This window comes from Euprymna scolopes, chromosome 15 (genome assembly GCF_053919585.1).
Source record: "Euprymna scolopes isolate OS-2025 chromosome 15, ASM5391958v1, whole genome shotgun sequence".
Lineage (NCBI taxonomy): Eukaryota > Metazoa > Mollusca > Cephalopoda > Sepiida > Sepiolidae > Euprymna > Euprymna scolopes.
Window position 1 is genome coordinate 49,252,424 of NC_136496.1, and position 21,852 is coordinate 49,274,275.

The window sequence follows — 21,852 nt, forward strand, 5'->3', positions numbered from 1 at the left end:
AGACATGGTATGGCTGGTTATTTCATTACAAACCCACCAAAGAAGTAAGTCACATTATAGAATTTTTCATAATTCTTGGATATGCTACTAATTTCAACACTTATTTTTAATGAAGTAACCAAAATAATCGCGACCTCTTACTAAAATAATAACTTCCATACATTGTCTGGTTTGATAAACACACCAATCAAATAACTCACATTTTATCATTTTTCATAATTCTTGAATATGTTACTAATTTCGACAATCATTTTCCATGAGTTAACCCACATAATCCCCTTCCTCTTACTAAAATAATACATTTGAGACATTGTCCGTGCTGGTAATTTCATCACATAACTCACATTTCATCCTTTTTCACTTTTCTTGGATATGTTACTAATTTCTACAATCATTTTTAATGATGTAACCCACATAATCGACCCTCTCTTACTAAAGACTATATCTGGGCTGTTCATTTCATTATGGCATAACCTCCCCCTTTTTGAGTAACGTTTGTTTCACTAAAGCTTGACATCCCAGGTATAACCTCCCCTTATTTTCAAGTAACAAAAACAAACCGCCATTTTCTTTTTAGTATTAGTAACAATATGGCATCCTAATTCTGTTTTGGGGGAGGAGGTCAAAAGATGAAACTACCTGAATTCTAAGAAAAGATACTACATTTTGATCTTAGCCAAAAGACCAAGTAACCGTATCATATAGCATAATTTCCTATCGAACATTATCTTCTATTAAAAAAAGATGCACATTATATATTTATCGTGTACTAAATTGAGACAAGATGTCATATTCCAAAAATCACATCGCTAAACTGCTGATTCAAAATTCTGAAATAAACACATTGTTTAGAAAGCCATTCTTAGTATTGGGAGGGGATGTTTTTATATCTTCTCTATTTACACCTAACAATTTCTTAATCCTTAATATAATGCAATTTAATAATTCTTAATATAAAAAGGGGGATAGTATTTTACTATTATGGAATACGGGCCGTGCTGAAATAAAAACATTTAGAAAGCCATTCTTAGTATTGGGAGGGGATGTTTTTTATATCTTTTATATTTACACCTAACAATTTATTAATTCTTAATATAAGTCAATTTAAAAATTTAATATAAAAAGGGGATACTATTTTACTATTATGGAATACGGACCGTGCTGACAAAAAAAAACATTATTATTTAGAAAGCCATTCTAAGTATTGGAAGAGGATGTTTTTTATATAATATTAAGGAGGAGGGGGATTACAGTCAATTGAATGCTGAGACTGATACTACACTAAGGAATTCATGTTAAAGTAATATGTATTAGCAGATTCCCTGGCGTCACCCGGGGTTTGGATGACATAGGGAGATATATATACTAGCAGAATAACTGGCGTAGCTCGGAATTGGATGAAATAGGTGGATATATGTAATAGCAGAATATCCGGCTTCGCCCGGGATTGGATGAAACAGGTAGAATGTTTCCTAGCAGAATACCCAGCGTTGCCCAGGATTGGATAAGATAGGTGGAATGTTTCCAAACAGAATATCCGCCATCATCTGGAATTGGATGACATAGGTGGATATATGTACTAGCAGAATCCATGCCGTTGCCCAGGATTGTATGAAATAGGTGAAATGTTTTCTAGCAGAATACCGGCGTCGCCTTGTATTGGATAACATAGGTAGATATTTGTACTAGCAGAATGCCCGGTGTCGCCCGGTATTGTATGTGATAGGTGGATATATGTACTAGCAGAATACCTGGCATCGTCTGGAATTGGATAAAACAGGTGGAACGTTTCCTAGCAGAATAATCGGCGTCGCCTGGGATCGGAAAAGATAGGTGGATATATGCAATAGCAAAATACCCGGCGTCACCCAGGATTGGATGACATAGGTAGCTATATGTACTAGCAAAATATCCAGCATTGCCCGAGATTGGATGACATAGGTGAATATATATACTAGCAGAATAACCGGTATTGCCCAGGATTGAATAAAATAAGGGGAATGTTTCCCAGCAGAATTCCTGGCATTGCCTGAGATCGGATAAGATGGATGGATATATGTAACTAGCAGAATATCCGGCATTGCCTGGGATTGTATGAGATAGGTGGATATATGTACTAGCAAAATTCCCTGAATCGCCCAGGCTTGGATGAAGTAGGTGGAATGTTTCCTAGCAGAATACCTGATGTCACCTGAGATTGGATGACAGAGGGGGATATATGTACAAGCAGAACATACAACGTTGCCAAGAATTAGATAAGATAGGTGGAATGGTTCCTAGGAAAATACCCGGCCTTGCCCAGCATTGGATAAAATAGGTGGAATGTTTCTTAGCAGAATAACCGGCATTACCTGGAATCGGATAAGAGGTGGATATATGTACTAGCAGAATATCCGGCATTGCCCGGGATTGTATGAGATGGGTGGATATATGTACAAACAAAATTCCCGGCGTTGCCCAAGATTGGATGACATATATACTAGCAGAATAACTGGTATTGCCCGGTATTGGATGAAATAGGGGGAATGTTTCTCAGCAGAATTCTCGGCGTTGCCTGAGATCGGATAATGCCAGTTATTCTGCTAAGAAACATTCCACCTATTTTATCCAATGCTAGGCAAGGCCGAGTATTCTCCTAGGAAACTTTCAACCTATCTTATCTAATTCTTGGCAACGCTGTATGTTCTGCTTGTACATATATCCCCCTCTGTCATCCAATCTCAGGCGATACCAGGTATTCTGCTAGGAAACATTCCACCTACTTCATCCAAGCCTGGGCGATGCAGGGTATTTTGCTAGTACATATATCCACCTATCTCATACAATCCCGGATATTCTGCTAGTGGATATATGTAACTAGCAGAATATCCAGCATTGCTCGGGATTGTATGAGATAGGTGGATATATGTACTAGCAAAATTCCCAGCATCGCTGGAATGTTTCCTAGCAGAATACCCGGTATCTCCTGGGAGTGGATGACATAGGGCAGAATATAAAGCATTGTCCGGGATTGGATAAGATAGGTGGAATGTTTCATAGCAGATTACCCGGTGTCGCCTGGGATTGGATAACATAGGTAGATATTTGTACTAGCAGAATACCCGGCATCGCCCGGGATTGTATGTGATAGGTGGATATATGTAATAGCAGAATACCCGGCGTCGCCCGGTATTGGATGACATAGGCCGATATTTGTACTAGCAGAATACACGGCATCGCCCTGGATGGTAGGCAAGAGGTGGAAATATATACTAGCAGAATACCCGGCGTTGCCAAGGATTTGATGAGATAGATGGAATGTTTCCTAGCAGAATACCTGGCGTCGCCCGGGAATTGGATGACCTAGGTGGCTATTTGTACTAGCAGAATGCCCGGCGTCGCCAGGGATTGTATGAGATAAGTCGCTATTTGTACTAGCAGAATACGCGCCGTTGCCTGGGATTGGATGAAATAGGTAGATGTATATACTAGCAGAATACCCTGCATCGCCTAGGATTGGATTACATAGGTGGATATTTTTACTAGCAGAATACTCAGTGTCACCCACGGTTGTGAGATAGGTAAATATATGTATTAGCAAAATACCCGGCGTCACCTAAGATTCAATGATATAGGTCGATATTTGTACTAGCAGAATACCGACATCGCCCGGGATTGTATATATACTAGCAGAATACCCGCCATGGCCTAGGATTGGAGGAGATAGGTAGATATATGTACTAGCAGAATACCTGGCATCACCCTGGATCGAATGAGATAGGTGGATATATGTACTAGCAGAATACTCGCCGTTGCCTGGGATTGGATGAGATAGGTTGATATATATACTAGCATTTGCCCAGTATTAGATGACATAGGTGGATATATAGATGGATATATGTTCTAGCCGAATACCCGCCGTTGCCTGGGATTGGATGAGATAGGTTGATATATATACTAGCATTTGCCCAGTATTAGATGACATAGGTGGATATATAGATGGATATATGTTCTAGCCGAATACCCGGCATTGCTCGGAATTAGATGAAATAGGCGGAAATATCTACTAGCAGAATACCCGGAATTGCATGAGATAGATTGATATATGTACTAGCAGAATACTCTGCGTTGACCGGGATTGGATGAAATAGGCAGAAGGTTTCCTAGAAGAATACCCTGTATCGCCTAGGATCGGATAAGATAGGTGAATATTTGTACTAGCAGAATACCCAGCATCGCCCGGGATTTTATGAGTCTGTGGATATATGTACATGTGGATGAAACAGGTGGAATGTTTCCTAACAGAATACCCAGCGTTGCCCGGGATTGGATAAGATAGGTGGAATGTTTCCTAATAGAATATCCGCCATCACCCGGGATTGGATGACATAGGTCGATATATGTACTAGCAGAATACCTGGCGTTGCCCGGAATTTGATGAGATAGGTCGATATATGTACTAGCGGAATACTCGGCATTGCCAGGATTGGATGAGATAGGTTGAAATATGTACTGGCAGAATACTCAGCATTGCCCGGGATTAGATGAAATAGGTGGATAAACGTATGAACAGAATACCTGGCGTTGTCCAGGATTAAATGAGAAAGGTGTATATATGTACTAGCAGAATACCCAGCGTTGCCCAGAAATAAATGAGGTAGGTTGATATATATACTAGCAGAATACCCGGTGTTGCTCAGGATTGGATGAGATAGGTGAATATATAAACAGTTTACGCTCTCAAAATTAGATTAATACATATATATTGTTGGTTTCTATGAAAGTTTACTAGGCCAGTTTCTTCGGGAATGATGTGATGGTTGTAGTGGTGGGCAGAAAGATGCATGATTATGTTAATTTTAAACGTGCTCTTGAGTTTTCTTTTGGGTGTTGAGTTGGAGAGAGTAATGTTCATTTTGAGGTAAAAAATGTATGCGAAATTGTTTCATATATGTATTTAAATTACTCGTCTTAGTGTAAGTAAAATTATTTTAAATGTGTTGTATATTATCCATCCTTGCAAAGGGAAACTTATTTCATATACATCCGATAAATTACCTACCTTAGGTAAGATACAATTATATTATAAGTGTAATACCTGTCTTAGGTAGGTAAAATATTCTTTTGCTCGAAATAGCAAATAATGCTTAGACATTAAAAATTCCTCTCTCCTAAGAATAACAAATATACTCAAAATCAAATTCAATTTCCTCATTGTTTATACGGTCCCAAGCAACGCCGGGTAGCCCCGCTAGTCTATTATATAAATCTCAAACGTCTGTTAGTGTGTATGTATGTTTGTATGTCCACCTAAAACTTTCGACAGACCCAATCAAACTTTCGGATAAATAATACCAAAAATTTGGCCCAAACGGTCAAGTCTAAGTTAGTCAGCTGGCCGGTTTTCTGCATGCGGGATCCAAAAATTTTGTGACATTTTAACGTTTTTTTTCTATATAATTTAACATATTTTTATTAATATTTATACATATTTGAAAAAAACGCTTAGTCATGTCCTTAGATATTATGTCAGCTCACTTTAATGGCGACTTTTAATACTTACATTAAACCGCCTTTGAAGGGTAACTTGATATTATAACCCAAATCGAAATACTAATTTTCAAGTCAAAAAAATTGGTAACAACGTGATTATCGCATTTCAAAACCTAAAATACCAAATTATCAAGAAAATCGATGGAGAAAAAATAAAATTATGAGTGATTGAAGATATTTACCGACAAAGATCGAAAATACTAGTTGCTATATTTTAAAATGTAAACAATGTATTTCTATATGCAACTCCAATCGTCCAAGTCGTAATCCAAAACATTATATATTCGAGTAGGAAGGAAAGGGGGGAGGCATAATATGAGTTAATCAACGTTTGTTTCTCTAAAGCCTTATACTTACAGATTTTAATATTATACGAAGTATGAGTTAATGGATTTGGTGAGTGTTTAATGAGATCCCTGGCATAACCTCCTCCTTATTTTCTGGTAGGGGGGGGAGGGCGATAGTCTGACATGTTCACTTCAGATGATGACGTCATTATCTTCTGTTAAAAAAGATGCATATAATATATTTATGATGTACTACATTTACATAAGACATCATATTCCAAAAATCACACTGCTGATACCAAAAATCAGTTAAATGGATCACTGCACACTAGGGGCTTATTTGTAACATTCCAAAAATCATGTAAATAAATTGCGTAATTCTGAGTTAAGGAGTGGGGATTAAAATCACTGGAATGCTGAGACTGATACTACACTCAGAAATTTAGGTTGAAGTAATGGTTGCCTAATCCCTAACCGTGTTAATGTTTTATGTATTAATTTCTAAGTATATTTTAAACGGTGGTGTGGAGGATATGAAGTCTGTCCCGGAAATGGCACAAACCATTTACAAGTTAACATTACTGTATTTCATGTATATTTTTAACAGTGAGGTGGGGGATATGAAGTCCGTCCCACAAATGGCAGAAACATTATACGTTTTAAGCATTACTTTATTTCATGTATATTTTTAACAGTGGGGTGGGGGTGGGGGATATGAAGTTAGTCCCGGAAATGGCAGGAACCGTTTACGAATTAACATTACTATATTTCATGTATATTTTTAATGGTGTCAGTCAGTCCCGTAAATGGCAGAAACCATTTACGAGTTAACATTACTATCTTACATGTATATTTTAAACAGTGGGGTGGGGATCTGAAGTCAGTCCTGGAAATGGCTGCAACATTTTACATTTTAGGCATTACTTTATATCATGTATATTTTTAATAGTGGGGTGGGAGATATGAAATCTGTCATGGAAATTGCAAAAACCATTTACGAGTTAACATTACTATATTTCATGCATATTTTTAACAGTGGGTGGGGGATCTGAAGTCAGTATCGGAAATGGCTGAAACAGTTTACGATTTAGACATTACATTATTTCATGTATATTTTTAACAGTGGCGTGGTGAATATAAAGTCAGTACCGGAAATGGCTGCAACATTTCACGTTTTAGACATTACTTTATTTAGACATTACATTATTTTATATATATTTTTGATAGTTGAGTTGGGGATAAAAAGTAAATGTAAATTAAATTAGTTCTCTTATTGAGGTTGGGTTGGAGAGAGTAATCTTCATTTTGGGGTCACAAAGTATGTGAAATTGTTTTATATATGTACTAGCGGGTGGGGGGGGTACTCAGCGTTGTCTGGGTGTTTGGAGGTGTAAAAGAAAAAAAAGTTTTGGTAGGTAGTTAGGCCCGAACCCGAACCCTTGAGGTTAATAGGTGGATAACTTGCCGCCACACTACGATGGGAGAAAAGTGAGAATGTGTGAAATAAAATCCTTGAAAAGTGCATGTTTAATGAGCTTAAACATCACGTCACAGTGAATGAAAAGTAGCAGATGCGTGCGGGATTTAATTCCACACTTAATTTTACTGCGTGATACTTCTTTTGGGTTTGTTTTTTTCCTCCCAACTTTGTTTGGTTTTGTTTCCCCAACGTTTTGGGAAAAAGCTCCTCCTTTATTAGAGGAGTGTCCAAATGAAAGCAATTGTCTGATATGACGGTGAAACTGACATTGACCAAACGTCCATCACTTTCTGGACGTTCCCGGCCAATGTGCCGGGGAACTGCTGATACTGATTCCGTTTCGCTTTTTTATACCGAAAAGCGAAACAAAGATGCGTCGATCGAAAAAAATTTTGAAAATAGCAAAAGTAAAAGTCGGACAAATTAAAGATAGACGCGACTTCCATTCTTAACTTGTAGATATCATGGTTTAGATAGTACATAAAAAGTTTTAAGAAGGAGTGACCTGTCCGAGCCCCCCCCCTTCTGAAAAAAGCCTTTGGCAGACATACACAAAAAAATGCACACACACACACGCGCATTTTCGCTTTTATATAATAGATTTAAATTACCCGTCCAAGGGTAGGTAAAATTATTTTAAATACATGTTGTATATTACCCGTTCTCGCAAAGGTAAAATTATTTCGTATACATGCTGTAAATTACCTACCTTATGTAAGGTACAATTTCTTCATACGTGTAATAGCCGTACTAGGGTAGGTAAAAATATTCTTTTGCTCGAAATAGCAAATGATACATAGACATTAAAAATTCCTCTCTCCTAAGAATAACAAATATGTCCAAAATCAACTTCAATTTTCTCATCGCTTATATGGCCCCACAATGCCAGGTAGCCCCGTTAGTTCAAAAGGAAAGGGAGATCACTTGCCCCTTCTAATATACTTTAAGTAATCAAACCATTAATAGGTATCCCAAACCAAAATTTTATTTTCATTATATCTAAAAAAAATTAATGTGGTCATATAGATTTTTGTAAACCATAAACAAAAGTACCAAATTTATTTTGGTAGTTTGTCGGAAAGTTGAAAATTTGCTATCATGGTCCAGACACCAAATTTCATAGTATATAACTAAAAATGTAAGCTACTAACAAGTGAAAAATCCTTATAAATATAATGTCATCTTGTGGTAAATGAAAATTAATACTAACGAAAGCAATAATTATTAGATGAAACCAACCTAAACACTAGGCAAAATGTCACTACCAACGGAGAAAAAGTGCAAATATAACACGGAAATGCAACTTTGTTCATATCAATTTCATTTCAATAGCTAATGTATTGAATCTTCTTAGTATGATTCATAACACATTAGAGATCAAGATAATTTTTTCTTTTAATTATAGATTGATAAAACCACTCAATTGTGGAACATGTAAAAGCAGTCGAACAGAAAATTTGGTGGAAAGGGCAAAAAAGATTTTAAAAAATGAGGCAAAAGTATACGTTACTGAAATTGTTGTAAAAATGTAACCATTAGAGGTAGAAGCTTAAAACTTTGCAACTTTACTCATTTTTGGGTGAGGAATTCAAAAAAAAAAATGTTTGCCTTGTTTCTAATAACAAAACTTTTTGCCACAGAAATATTTTTACTTTGGGGAATTTAAACTCGCCAAGAAAAGAACCAACAACAATAAGATTTAGAAATTTGTTATACAAAAAGTCACAAGTCATTTTTTCAAGCATTGAAAAACTTTCAACTTAAAAGACAAGTAAACAAGTAAGATATTTTATAAGCAGAGATCTTACTACAATTCCTTTCTTTATTGATTTTCTCTCAGAATTCTTTTATAGGCTTCTGCTATGGTAGATATATCAAGAACACTCCAAATTCTACCATCACTTGAAACTGACATTACCTCAAAACTCCCTCTGTAAACAAATGCTGACTCTACCTGTGCAATGTCATCTGACAAAGGCCATCGAAAAAAATCTTTTCTACCTTTGGTTTGTGATAAAAATTTTATTACAGTGCTGGATGGAGATATAATCTCAACGACTTGGCCAATGTAAAAGTTGGTGTCATAGTAGACAGCAACCCATTGTCCTTGATGCTCATAACTGAAGATATCCTGAGATGGTTCTTCATCACAACTGCAGAAGTTATAACTGCAGAGAGAGAGCAGCTTCCAGTTGAACTTTATTTCCACTGGTGTTGATTTTGACACCTAATACAACCTTGAGATATTTCAATTCAAGTTTATCAAAAACACTTGATAGAACATATAGGTCTCGGGGGTACTTCTACAGTGTATCGCCGAAAATGCAGATGCCATTTTTTTTCACGCACCTGTCATTAAAATGTGAGGGAGAAATCAGTATTTTAAACTATGACCAAAGCATGAAATAAATAACAAAAAAATTAAACTGGATAATGATTTTTCCGTTTCATTTAAATTAATTTTTTGTTGACCCTTTAAAGTTGCTTTAATTCAAAAAAATATTTCATTAAAATTATTTATTTGTTCGGTAAAAAAAAAAACCCACTATTTTATAAAAATTCAATGTTGCTTTCATTATAAAATTTTAATAAATCATATTTTCTTACGCAAACTTTTCAATAAATGTTTTTACAATTATATTTTGATAAATTTTTATACAGTAACTCTTTTGGTTTTCAAATGGCGCTCGCCCAGTTTAAACCATTATGAATGTCATTTCATTTTCTGTTTTTAATAATAAAATACGTTTCCTGAAAAACATTCCCGTTTTCATTAATTAAATCGAAACATTTTCAATTAAACAATTACGGATATATGTTCTCTTTCACTTTCTTTATTTACTTTTTTTCATAGTTCTTACTGTAAGTAATTAATATCTAGTTTAATTTTTTTTTGTTATTTATTCCATGCTTCGGTCATAGTTTAAAATACTGATTTCTCCCTCGGATTTTAACAACAGGCGCACAAAAAAAATGGCATCTCCATTTTCAGCGATAAACTCAGGAATTATGAAATGAACAAAAAAAAAATGATTTTTACAGTGAAATCAATTTTTTCATTTATACACCACGTGCACATAATTATATTTTCAGTTATTATTTTTTAAGTAATGTATAGTGTAATCAAAAAATAATTTAACAAAATCTTCAAATTTATCAAAAATCCCCACTAGAACATAAAAAATGTACATTTTTACATGAAATTAATTTTTTTATTTACACATTTGTTGCACATAATTTAAGACTTAGCTATATATTGTTAATCTTTTTTTAAAGTAATGTAACTGTACAGTCTAATAAAAAAAATAATTTAACAAAATGTTAGATATATCAAAAACGCCAGACAGAATATAAACAAAAAAATGAAGCACATTTTTTAAATGAAAAAATATTTCCGTCAGTCACATGCAACGAAAGATGTTTTTTTTTGGGGTTTAAAATATACCCAGTTTAATTTTCAAAAGATAATTTAACAATGCTGAAGTTTATCGAACCGAAAGAAAACAAAGCAAAGAACATATGAAAGTTTGAAAGAAAATATAGAAAATAAACAACTGACATTATTTTTTAAATTGTAAATTTTCATTTCTTTTATTGACTTGCTTGTAGCACTAAAAATATTATTTTAAACAATAACTTTTAAATAAACAAAAACAAACTCACTTAAGAACTTTGATATAGCCATAGTGAAACAAGTTGTTTACGTTTTTTGTTTTCATTGGGTTGTGCTGCATGCTTGATGATACTTGGTACTTTGCTCACTTGGCATTAAGTTGTAAATCTCAATGTGTAGGTACATTCACTTTTATTAGTGGCGCTCCTTGATTTATGAGCATAGTAATATGACACCAACAGATTATTAAAGAGGACATATTTCTCTACAAAACGGTTCAATTTTCAGAATTTTTTCAATTGAATTTCTTTCATATTTGTTTCACTGAAGTTTTCAAGTTGAATTTTTTTTGTGAAAAACAACTTAAAATCCTTTTTTAAGCTCACCATATTGATAATGTAATGGTACTATTTTTTTTATACCTAGAGACTCACAATATCGCGCGTCCCAAATTTAAAAAACATTTTTTTGTGTAAAAAATAAAGCCGTGTTCACCAAAATTAGTGACATAACTTGAAGTAACCTGGAAAAAACTATTAACGACACAAGAAAAAGAATTATATATCTATAAAGGAAAAAGATTAAATCTTATTTAATAAATCAAAACTTAATCAAAATAACCAAAAAAATAAATGAGATATCACAAGTTGAAGTTAAGGGAAATTCAACATTATTTACCAGTTTTTGCATCCTAAACTAGGCTAGTTTGGGATGCCTAATATTAAAATTTTATATAAGAGAAAGATACTTGTTTTGTGTTACAGGTAATAAATATTGAACATATATATTCCAACATAAGTCCCCAGACGTACCCCTCCACCGTACTGTATACCGATACTCTATGGCTGACCGGGATAGCTTCCGTACATTCCTATCTGATTTACCTCTGCACTCCATGTTTAAAAAGGAAGTGTCCTCTATAGTATCAGATCTGACAGAATGGTTAATTGTAGGCATAGACCAATTCATACCATCTAAAAAATTCCAACAAAAACCTACCAGCCAGCCACGGTTCTCCCCAGAATGTGCTGCTGCTATCGCGCACAGAAATCACTTTTTCCATAACTACCAACGTAATAGATGCACTGAGACTAAAGCTGCTTTCAGGACTGCCAGCAACCACTGTAAAAGAGTAATAAAAAATGCAAGAGAGCTATATGCCCAGTCTGTTAAATCCAAGGTAGCTGATCAGCGGCTTGGTTCCTACCAGTTTTGGCAAATAACAAATAGGATCCTGAACAGAAGTGTGCGTTCTATCCAAACCATTATCAATGGACCAGAGGTCATCTCGTCAGCATCAGACAAGGCCAAACTATTTGCCAAGAACTTTGCAGCTAATTCTACCCTATGCGACGAAGGCCATCAACTCCCCATATTTCCTCCTATAACACAGAACACGCTAGGTAACATACAAATATCCGTGCATGAGGTCGCCAAGCTAATCAAGAACCTTGATTCCAGTAAAACAACTGGCCCTGACGGCATCCCAATTATAGTGTTAAAAAAGCTTCAACCAGAACTTGCTCCCATACTTACGAAACTGTTTAAGCGCTGCCTTAAGGAGAAGTGCTTTCTGACTCTCTGGAAGACCTCATCAGTTTGCCCTGTATTTAAGAATTCAGGTGATAAGTCATCTCCCTCTCAGTAGACCAATAAGTCTCCTGTGTGTTATGAGTAAGTTGCTGGAATCCATATTAAATAGAGAAATAGTCAACCACCTCAGCAGAAACAACCTTCTTAGTGACACACAATATGGTTTCCGCTCTGCAAGATTTACCGCAGATGTGCTGACGGTTATATCTCACAGGATTAGTGAATCTCTTGACAAAGGCTTCCTTTCTAGGGAAATTGCTCTTGACATATCAAAGGCCTTCGACAAGGTATGGCATAAGGGTCTACTTCACAAGATTTCCAGCTACGGTATAACTGGAAATGTTTTCTCAATCATTAAATCATTTCTCTCCGATAGGCTCATAAGAGTAGTGGTCAATGGACAAAAATCAGACGCCTACAGTATTAATGCTGGAGTCCCTCAGGGGTCAATCCTGGGCCCAACTCTCTTCCTGATCTACATCAATGACCTCCCTAAACACATACTTAAATCATTCGCTGACATTGATGACACGACCATCTACAGCAACACGTCAAAGGATGTAAATGACAAAATTCTCTCTGATTCTCTCTCCTCTGATCTCGAGCGCGTGGTTCAGTGGGGGAAGACGTGGCTGATTACCTTTAATGCATTTAAAACCAAACTCCTATCCTTACATCATCAACGCTCTGATCCCCATCTGGCATCAATTGGGATGGATGGCTCTCGTCTGGGAGAGGCCCCATGTTTTAAAAAGCTTTTGGGTTTGACCTTTACTCCTGATCTGAAATGGAACACGTACATCAAGTCTGTTGCCAAGGGCGCTGGAAAGATGGTGGGATCCTTCTACCGCTCCAGAAGATATCTCACTAATGATGCAATTCTCTATCTATATAAAAGCCAAGTACGTCCAAGGATGGAATACTGCTGCCTTATCTGGGCAGGAGCTGCTAAAAATAGCCTATCCTGCCTTGACTGAGTACAAAATAGACTTTGTGACTTAGTGGGGGATGCCCTTTTCTCTACCCTGCAACCTCTCTCCCACAGAAGAGACGTTGCGAGCCTATCTTTGTTTTATCGTTATTTCCATGGCAGGTGCTTGTCTGAACTCCAATCTCTGGTCCCCCCTCGCCAATCTTTCACAAAAAACACCCGTCTAGCTGAATCTACTGTGAAAAATTTCCCCCACTCTTTATCTGTGCGTAAATCAAAACGTGGATTCCATGAACAAAGCTTCTTTCTTAGAACTGCACGCCTGTGGAACTCTGTTCCGTCTGCCTGCTTTCCACCTGACTACAACTTGGATGTCTTCAAGCCCAACGTTAACAAATTCCTAATGAACCGCCCCCTTAAGTAAAGACCTCATCAAATCTCCACACTAACATAATGTACTTGCAATAACCCTTATCCCTGAGTGGCTTCCGGGCCTTGATAAGTGGTGACCACTGTGTAAAAAAAACAAAAAAAAAAACAATTCTGGTTGCTTCTAATTGGTATGAAACTGATGAATATGGTATGTAAATTTGTATATATAAAAAAAAATTATACATGTGCATGTTTGCATATGGAATGTTGATTTTCATATTTAGAACATGTACACATTTAATTCAAATCAAATAAAGAATGACCTGGTGTGCAAAAGACAGCATAACAAATAAAACTAATGTATATGTAGGTGTTCATTATTGTAGCATATAAATATTCACCATGTTTGCTTGTTTATTATACCTCTGAAGTAAACATACACTTCATGTGAAACTACTTTCTATAATGTTTAATAAACTTTCAAAAACAAAATGTTATGTCTTTTCTTTTGTCTTTATTTCAATAATCTGCTAAACTAAATTTTCACATCAGATAAAAACATCAACAACAGAAACTGTGAATTATTCGTTCCCATCATGCAATGTTCTTGGATTTTCTTTGTCAATATCACGTCACACACATAACCACCCAAATGTCCATACATCAATGCATAAATATAAAAAAAAATAGCTATAAGAGATTTATACTATTTATGATTTTGGATTCACAAAACGATAACGTATGTGTGATAGAATTAGGAATATTCAAACTTTTAAGAAATCACAGAGTTTGTAAGTCTTCATCATAAAAATCTAATTCCATTCAATACTGACTTCATTTGACCTCTGATCTGACCCTTAAGCAAAATAATGTACAAAATATTTCAAATTGTCACCGGATAGGTTTTGACAAATCAAATAAATATGCACCTATAACTACAGGATGTAGCCCAAAAATATAGTAGAGTGGAGAAACATTTATTGTTTAAATTACATGTAGTGTTATAAAAGATGCTGGAAGTGCTCGCCTTTGACATTTATGCATTTCTGGGCACGTTTAACAACGTTTGCAGATACTGCCTGTAGATCTTCTCTAGTGATTGTCCTGATAGCTTTGGTAATGTTTTCCTTTAATTGGTCTAGATTGTGGGGATTATCTGCATCAACTTTTTGTTTTAAAGTCCCCCCACCCCACCCAAAATAAAAATCACACAACAAATCCAGGGAGCATAGTGACCATAAACCTTTGCTTATTGTTCTCTTTTCCGTAAACATATCATGAAATCGTGTCAGTGATCTGTGAGACGTGTGGCATGTAGCGCCATCTTGTTGGAAAAAGAATTGAATTTTGTCTTGTGGTGTCAGTTGGTGGTTAAGATTAGAGAGATCGATTAGATTAGAGTGGTCCGCTTAATCTGAAAAAAAAAAATTGATTAGAGAAAGATTACAGAGATCAGGCTGTTTTTAAGTGGGCCACCCTGTAGTTATATCAGCTACTTTTCCCAATTTGAAGTATTTTTGATTAAACATGTTTAAGAATGGTCCTATTTAAGATCATTTGAAACCATAGCAGCAAGTGTTAGTCTCCCCTCCATCATTCCAGAAGTTTTGGGGAAATTATATATATATATAAGTAGTGGCGTTTGTGTGTGTCTGTATGTACAACTCTCCTACAACCCACACCACTGGAGTGATCATGACCAAACCTGGCATGATGATGGTTCTCCACCTAGAGATGATCCACACCATTCTCCAAGATAAAGGTCAAAGTCATAGCCTATGTATATATACTCTCCCACAGTTCATACTTCTGAACCAATCATGACCAAACCTGGCATAATTGTCTCCACCCTAGGGATAGTGCACACCATTTTCAAAGTCAAGGTCATATTTGGTGCTGCTGTTCATAAACTCCCCCACCTAAGGATCACACCAAGTTGAGGTTCACCACCATCCTGGACCACCATGGCGCCAGCCAACTTCTTTCTGAATTTCAATCAGATCACCTTCCTTTACCCCAATCTCCTCAATCGATCTTGATGAAATTTGTGCATGATAGTTGTCCCTAACATAGACTAAAATTTATTGCATTTTATCTCTTAAATTTGACCTTCCAAAATAATGCTGCCAAAAACAATGTAACAGGTCATTAATGATCCTTTTTTTTTGAGATGCATGTATTTCTTTTGAAAAATTTGATTATTTCAAATTTCATGTGTAATAATAGAAATAGCAATACCATGCCATTTTTTCTTTAGATAGATAAACTCAAATCAAGCATTATTGAAAAGAGCATAAAAAAAACAAAGAAATAATATTGTTAATTTTTTTAAATCAGCCCATTAGAACTGGAGTTATGACCATTCAAAGTATCAAAAAAATGTGTGGTTCACTGGACATTTTGCCTTAAGTCAGTTGTATTCAAATGCATATAAGTTGAAAATGGAAGGAAATTTGCACAATTTACAGACTAACCCATCTTTAAAAAAACTGTATCTTCAAATCTTTTTAAGATATTATAATGAAATTTTAAACATATCATCATAATACCATGAAGGTTCAGCTGGCATTATTTACGACCATCGTAACTTACGGACTAATTAGTATATTTCAGTTTCATTTAACTTTACATTCAACTTTAAGTAGAAACATGATAAAAACAGCTAAGAAAATGGTAGGTAAGGCTTTATCATCATAGGAAGTTTTATTCTGATGGACATTATCATTTGCCATTATAACATCATGAAAAATCCAAGACGGCAACTAGGAAATCCAAAATGCCACCAAGAAATGATTCAAAGAAATTATTAACAAAATCTGGCTTGGAGCATATCAAATTAAAGGAAATTTTGTACAGATCCAAATTATGTTTTCAAATACATTAAACTAATTAGAATTAGCATAGTTAAATTACATTTTAATGGCATCATAAAAAACAGTTTAAGAAATAGGAGGTAAAACTTTATCATCATGGAAAATGTTATTTTGATGGACTTGTCATTTGTCATCATTACACTGTGAAAAATTCAGGATGGCACCAGGAAATCCAAGATGGCCACCACAACACGATTCAAAGAAATTAACAAAATATGGCTTGTAGCATATGAAATGAAAGGAAATTTTGTACAGATTACAATTATAGTTTCAAGTTCATTATTTAGGATAATTAAATTTCATTTTTAACAGCTTTAAGTTACTGTGACAATTATTGGGTGAGTTTCTACCACTATTTTGTAACGAATCTTGCTTTCCTGGTTGCTGGAAAACTGCTTTCTGTGGTACCTGTTTACAAAAATTCTAGCAAACAACTGACCCGTTAAATTATTGCCCAATTAGCCTCCTTCCTCCTTTCACCAAAATATTTGAGTCCTTAATTAATCAAGCTCTAGTTCACCAGTTTACAGCTGCTAAACTTCTGTCAGACTACCAATAAGGATTTAGGCAAGCCTGTTCTACTGCAGATATTCTAACTGTAATCTGAACGTTTATACCAAGCACTGAATAAGGCAGGGGAGGGAAGGGCAGTAGCCCTGGATATACTTAAGGCTTTTGACAGGGTATGGCATGATAGTTTTCTTATAAAAATAAAATCCTATGTTATTACTGGACGAATACTTAACATAATTAAATCCTTCTTAAATGAGAGAAGAATCTAGGTTGTCTTCGATGGACGTATGTCCAAACACTATGATATAAATGTGGGTGTACCTCAGGGATCGATCCTTGGTCCTTTATTATTTCTGATATTCATAAATGACACCTGATATAATTGTCTCTGAGATGGGTATATTTGCAGATGACACCACACTCTATAGCAGGCACATGGGGAAAACTAATGTGCACATATCTAAGGTAATGGCCGAAACCCTAAAGGAAGATCTTCAGTTTGTAGTGGAATGGGGGTCATAAATGGATGGTAATGTTCAACGCTGCCAAGACAAAGCTAGTTTCCTTTAATAATTACATGAAACGTTACCAACCATCAATAGCTAGGGCTAGAGATATTTTACCTGAGAGCATTTTGTTCAAGCTCCTTGGCTTAACGTTCACAGGAAACATGAGTTGGAATAAATACATTGAGATCATTGCTAAGGCTGCTGCAAAGAAGGTGGGCTCTCTCTATCATGCTAGGAAGTTACTTATGCCTGAAAGTATCCTGTACCTCTACAAAGTCACCATTCGCCCATGTATCGAGTACTGCTGTCACATTTGGTTTGGTGCATCTGCTACTAGTCTCTCACTCCTGGACAGGGTCCAAAAGAGAGTCGCCAACCTAATGGGTCGTGAACTGTCATCTAAACTTCAACCCCTATCCCACCGACGAAATGTTGCATACCTCTGCCTGTTTTTAAATTATTTTAATGGTGGATGCTCTGATGAACTACAAGCACTAACGAACGAAAATACCCCTGACAAACCCGACAAGCAGCGAAGTCCCACCCCTATACACTTGAGATCTCTAGGTGTCAGAAAGCATTTTACTCAAATAGTTTCTTCCCTAGAATGGCAGGACTTTGGAATTCTCTTCCGGTTTCCTGCTTCCCCAGCTGTACTGACATGCAGAAGTTCAAGTGTAATTTGAACAGACATCTTACTGCTAAACTCCCTACATAGTACCCCTGGAACTTAGGTCCCTAGTAGTAGCCCCCTACATCAAAGTGGCAATATGCCTTGTTTGAGGTGAAAATGTAATAAAATTAAAAAAAATTTTTTTTAAGTTTTTATCTTTAAGTCATTGTCAAGACTTCAAGAGACATCGCAGATATTTTTTTTCTTGTTCTCACTCGACACTACTTGTTTTTTGAACAGAATAAACATTTAGAACACCAAAAATATATCAAGGTAGATAGAAGAGTAACTTGCCTTTGGTAACATTTATTTGTTATATATCTGTTTTTTGACCACTTTTTCATACCTCTGTGTTTTCATAAACAAACCCAATAAAAGTTATTCTTTTACTTAACTGGATAAGTGGTTTATGTGTTTTAACTCATTTAAAAGTTGATCATTGTCGGTCATTCTTTTTCAAAGAATTTATCATTAAAAAATATTCTTTTCCTTTCCATAATTATAAACTTATGTTTTCTAAATAATACCAAAAATAAAATGAATACTTTATGTTCGAAAATGAGTTGATGAACGTTTTATTTAGAGATTTTTTGTGTGCATCTCGACACACAAAATTTCTCATGTTTGCTTCTATCAACTCGTGCATAAAAAGTTTTTTTCCAATCCAATATTAGGACAAAACAAATTATTATATTCACTATTAAATAACATTTGAACACAGTTTCTATCTTTACTTATCTTTGTACTAAAAAGCGTCAACTTTGCGATATCCTAACTTTGGACTGGAAAGACGTACATGTTGTGTTCAAATTTCGTAGCAAAGACAATTCTTTTCCCTGATTAGCTAAAACAACTAGAAACATCGTCGACGGGTACAACTTCTGCTTCGAGTAATTATGTGAACACGTCCGACCACTTATTTGCAAAAAGTGATCTACCGTCAGCAGGCATGCTATGCTGACAGGTTTTTGCAATTAATCGTCGGAGTTAAATAGCAATTTCTTTGAATATACAAATTACAACAAAAATATCAAAATACCATTTTAAAGTAAAATTCATTGTAAATCCAGTTAAATAAGTTTTATTTTGATGGACGTAGGAGAAATGTACTTATTACTGATTTAAAGATTATGAATGTCAAATTAAGTAGCAGTGTGCTCCTTGTACAACACTGAACGTTATGGTGTCTGGTATTGCTAATATGTGTCAACTTTGATATAACCTATTTGCTTTTAAGTTCATAATTGGATTTTAGTCACTTCAGGAGGTAGTTATAAATTTAACAACCTTAAGCCATATTCACTATTACAACATCCATTTACTGAAAAGGTGGCAGTGAAGCAGATACCTGAGCATACAACAAAGTCCCGTGTGAAGCGCAGATATCTTTGTTAGTATATAAGATAAAAATGTCATTTTTTTATGGAACCATTTATTCCAGCTTGCATGCTCACAACCTGTCAGAGACGCAACTATGGGGCCAGTTCTTGGATTCAGATAATACTTTCTCAGACAAAAGCAGAGAAGAAATGCTGACTACTCACCCAAGTTCCAGACCAACAGTAATCAATACCAAACTTTTGCAGCTCTTCAACCACAACATACCTGGTACTCCTGTACCAACAGAAACAATGATTGATGCCGCAATCAGCATTTAAATTTGAGTTATCTTAACATGATAGGCTCACATTTGGTGCCTGAATTTGATATCTCCATGACACAACCACGCCATATCTGAGGTCTCAAATTCTAACCCACAATGTATCTGCAACCAAGAAAGGAGTAATCCTGAGAAATCTTCATACTGCATCAGCAACAATAAAAGAAAATAATGGAAGATATTGTCAGCCTCAAGAAAGCTATAACTTTAAACGACTATTTTCCACCTCTTCTTTTCACTTTTCAAAAAATTTATTTTTGTTCATCTATATATTAATAGGATAGTGTGCGTGTTATTTATTTTGTATGTCATGCTTACATCCGGGTGATTATTGTTTAATTGTTATGGACTTCCATTTCTTGTAATAAATAATTTTGCCAAGAATTCTTTATAAGTTTTGGTTTCAACTTCAATTATAGCTGATGTACCTAAGTCATATAGATATAATTTTTTTATTTTTGAAATCACAACTTTATAATACATAAAAATCAATAGAACATTAACTCTTTCATAATATATACAAAATCTGTAAGAATGGAAATTCCATATTTAAGCATACTTTACGACCGGGCTATGCCAAGCGTCCCTGCTAGCTTAGATAAATATTTTTGCAGTTTTAAAAAAGCAACAATAATATCAGAGTGTCTCCATTTATGCTAAACATCTACAGAATGCCAACATCAATATATTATATATGAAAGAGTCTCCTATAGAATTTCCCCAGGTCCCACTAGTATAAAATATTGTTAGATAAATTGGTTGTTTATGCAGTCTGATATTTTCATAAAACATATAAAACATAAAAACAAAATGGCTTATAATAGAGTAATCTCACACATTTAAAAGATTGAAATCTTTAGTGGGAAACAATTTGATTTAAAACCAACTAACAACTATAAAAGGAAAAACAAATTTACAAATTAACAGATGATTTTTAGGATGGTATGACATCAAAAAGGATTTAAGAATATTTGAATGATCATCTAAATATAATCAGTTAAGCTCAAACTAAAGAAATTTGAGATAGAAAACAGAAAGTTGATTCATAAGCATGCTCAGAGGCTTTTTTACACTTAGACTGGGGGAGGGGATAAGGAACCCCGGGGGTGTGAAATTAAAAGGTGTTTTTAAAAAAGTGGTATAGTAGAGAGGTTCCATGGGGTTGCGAGTAAGGAACCCCAGATGGGAGACTACAAAAAAATAAATTAGTGGTGGTCGTGGGGCGGGGGGAATCAAAACAACAGTAGGCAGTTTGAGTAGTGTGAGAAAAAAAAAAGTGGTAGTAGGCAGGCAGGCTCGACCCCATAATGCAAAGGAGGCAAAAAAAAAAGTGACGTCTTTACCGATGTCTCCATTGTCCAACCGGAAGTTCAGAACGTTGAAATTAAGCAAAGTCAATCCAATGACTTGCAAAAAGGGCGACACAAAAAAAATACCCTCCTTGTAGAAAACTGCCTAATTTAGGATGAAGGAATTAATGTTTTTGGCCAATTTTTCCATATTTCTCATCCAAAGGGTTGAGTTTTAAAATGATACCGATCTCATGAAAATCTGTTGCCTCTGTTGAAAGTTTTTGCAAGACATACAAACACACACACACATTTTGCCCTTTATATATAAACTAGCGGGGGTACCCGGCGTTGCCAAGGGGTTTGAAGGTGTGTGTGGTGTTAAGTAAAAAAGAAACAGGAGGTGGGGGGGATCAGAACATCGAAAAGAAAACACAAAAAAAACTAACGTAAGGCAAACAACCGATGTTAAATGTAAAAATCGAAAAAACAAACAAGAAATGGCTTAAATAAGCCTGTTTCGATAT

The 21,852-nt window shown here is 35.3% G+C and overlaps 1 protein-coding gene across 5 annotated transcripts in view; it reads right to left on the bottom strand.

The window, feature by feature from the left end:
• The window catches only part of LOC145293821 (TAF6-like RNA polymerase II p300/CBP-associated factor-associated factor 65 kDa subunit 6L), a 313,860-nt gene that overhangs the window by 234,517 nt on the left and 57,491 nt on the right, over positions 1–21,852 (bottom strand). For 2 of the 5 annotated variants that reach the window (XM_080140454.1, XM_080140450.1), the window contains exon 2: positions 19,921–20,141. The exons of 2 other annotated variants lie outside the window; for them this stretch is intronic. The gene's annotated coding sequence lies outside the window, so the exon portion shown is untranslated. Of the gene's footprint in view, positions 1–10,962; positions 11,043–19,920; positions 20,142–21,852 lie in introns of those variants that run through there. One more of the 5 variants, XM_080140451.1, reaches the window with a different exon arrangement.